Genomic DNA, 3,293 nt, shown 5'->3' on the forward strand with positions numbered 1-3,293 from the left:
TCATTTCACTTAGCATCAGTAAATGTAGGTCTCTCCAAGCATCTCTGAAATCATCCTGCTGATTCCTTCTTAAAGAAAAATAGTATTCCATAGCATTCATATACTATAATTTATTCAGCTATTCTCTAATTGATGGATATCCACTCAGTTTCCAGTTTCTTGCCACTACAAAGAGGGCTGCCACAAACATTTTTGCACATGTGGGTCCTTTTCCCTCCTTTAAAATCTCTTTGGGATATAAGCTCAGTAGAAACAATGCTGGATTAAAGGGTATGCATAGTTTGATAACTTTTTGAGCATAGTTCCAAACTACTCTCCAGAATGTTTGGATCTGTTCATAGTTCCACCAATAGTGTATCAGTGTCCCAGTTTTCCCGCATCCTCTCCAACATTCATCATTATCTTTTCCTGTCATCTTAGACAATCTGACAGGTGTACAGTGGTATCTCAGAGTTGTTTTAATTTACATTTCTCTAATCAATAGTGATTTGGACTAGAAATGTTACAATTTCTTCATCTGAAAATTGTCTGTTCATATCCTTTGACCATTTATCAACAGGAGAATAGCTTGAACTATTATAAATTTGAGTCAATTCTCTCTATATTTTAGAGATGAGGACTTTATCAGATCCTTTGGATGTAAAAGCGCATCCCTTCTAATCTTGTCTGCATTAGTTTTGTTTGTACAAAAAAAATTTGACGTAATATAATAATATAAATAACTGTGATCAATAATGATCTCTAGTTCTTTGGTCACAAATTCCTTTTTCCTCCACAGGTCTGAGAAATAAACTATCTCATGTTCTTCCAATTTACTTATAATATTCTTTATGTCTAGATCATGAACCCATTTCAAGCTTATCTTGGCATGTATAGTTTATGCCTACTTCCTGCCATACTAGTTTCCAACAGCATTCCATGTATTATGGCATATCCTAGCTGCCCTTGTGTCATGTTGCTAAAATGTATACTTTTGGGGTCTTTGGACTCATTGTTTTTTAAAAAGCACTTTGGGAATACATCTTGAACTCAGTAGGGAGGAGGCATATTTAAATTATAGCTGTTGAGTTAACTTCTATATTTAATAACCCTGATTTGAATTCAGTTGGCAACCATCCAACTAGTCTCAAATCACTAATGTTGTTGTGGAACCTGTTATTTTTTTTTTTAATTAATAGCTTTTTACCTTCAAGATACATTTTAACATTCACCCTTGCAAAACCTTGTGTTTTGAATTTTTTTCTCCCCCCCTTCCCCTGGACAGTAAGAATAATGAAATGATTATCTCCTTCTAGAAGAGGATACTCTTCAACCTTTGATTGGGATTTACCAAGACTGAGAATAATAACACTCTTTCAGAGTCCTACATTTCAAAACATTTTACAGGACCAACCTTTCCCTGAATATGACTAAGTGGGCAGCTCCACCTTGTTTACAACATCACAAGCCCCTGGACCTGGATGACTACATCCTTTTTCTGTTCCCTAACAAAGGCACTGCTGGAGCCTATTCCACAACAATCATTGACAGAATCTGCCCATCATTTCTTGAAAAAAGATCTCATAATGAAAACTCCAAACAATGTGGTAGCTAAATTACAGAGTTATCAAATCAAGGAGGAAATGCTTCAGGCAGCCAGAAAGAAACAATTCAAATATCGAGGAACCACAATCAGAATTAGCCAGGATCTAACAGCTCCATATTAAAGAATCAGAGAGCTTGAAATATTCCATTCATAAGGCAAAGGAATTTGGATTACAAATAACAATCAACTATTCAGCAAAATTGAGCATTATCTTTCAGGAGAAAAGTTTTTTTTTTTTAATTGAATTAGAGGATTTCCAATAGTTCCTCATGAAAAGACTATTTGTTTTGCAAATACAAGACTCGAGAAGCATAAAACAATAAACAAGAAAAAATGTTATTTATCCCAACACAGGAAAATGATATTCATAATTCTTGAGAATTGTTTCATTCTTAGGGCTCTTAGTGTAATACCAGAGAAATTGAGGCAAAATAGAGATTAGAGAGTTTTTAATAATTTATTTGAAAGGGAGAGATTTTCTGGGACCAAATGGATCCATGATTTGGTCCAGGGCTGAATGAGACTATCCTCTCCAAGAATCCAGCAAACAATGTTAGTTCTCAATGACATATATACATGTGGTTCAGACACAGGGAATAGACTAAGGCAGGCGTGGAGTCAGGGTGCTGAGAGCAGGAACGGGACTCTGACAAGGTGAGGGGAAGGTACCAGAGATGGTGATGACATAATTGGGGGAGGCATCTTGATAAGACAGTATCTGATTGGGATGGGGAGAGGCATTCTGATATTCTAAAATATAAGATCTTTTATCCTTATCAAATATTCTGATGATTAAGAGAAGTGGTTGCAGGACTGACCAGAAATATTAGGTCACAATTTAGGGAAACCGAGGCAGGACAATTAGGGAAACTGAGTCAGGACAATAAAAGAGAACTGTGGAACAGGTAAACTCAGGCAGGGGTGGAGTCAAAGCAGAAGGGACTCTCTGGTTCTGACAGGATGGGGGGAAATATGGGGGACAGCTGATAAATTGGGATTGCAGAATGGGGAAAGGCACCCAAAATTCTGATGACGTCTAAGGTAAAAGGTCTTTCTCCTTATCTGGATCATCATGATTAGGAGGAAGAGGTAGTGTTGCAAGATTAACCAGAATAATTAGGAACTGAAACAGAACAATTCAGGGAAACCGAGATGGGACAAGTTAGAAAAACTGAGTCAGGATAATTAGGGAAACTGAGTCAGCATAATAAAAGAGAACTGTGGCACAACATTAAAAGGAGTAGTCCTAGAAAGAGGGAATGAGTATAAATTAACATAACATAAGCTGATGTGATGATATGAAAGCTGAATAAGAAGTAGAAAAGGATTTATACTGGGAGAAGAAAAAAGGGGAGGATAAATAGGAGAACTGATAGGAAGGAGGGCAAATTGAGTGAGGTGGGAATCAGAAACAAAACACTGGTGAGAAGGGAAAAGGTGAAAGGAGAGAGAAATATTAATGGGGGGAAATAGTATGGAAGGAAATAGAAAAAAAATCATTACTATAAATATGAAAAGAATGAACTATCCCATAAAATGGAAGCAAATATCAGCATGGATAAAAAGCTAGAATATTACAATATGCTGATTATAAGAAACACATTTGAAGCAGAGAGATACACATAGAGTAAAGAGAAAGGCTAGAGCAAAATCTATTTAGCTGAAGAAAAGAAAGCAAAGTTTTTGCGAAAACAAAACCAACATAACC

This window comes from Sarcophilus harrisii, chromosome 5 (assembly GCF_902635505.1).
Source record: "Sarcophilus harrisii chromosome 5, mSarHar1.11, whole genome shotgun sequence".
Classification (NCBI taxonomy): domain Eukaryota; kingdom Metazoa; phylum Chordata; class Mammalia; order Dasyuromorphia; family Dasyuridae; genus Sarcophilus; species Sarcophilus harrisii.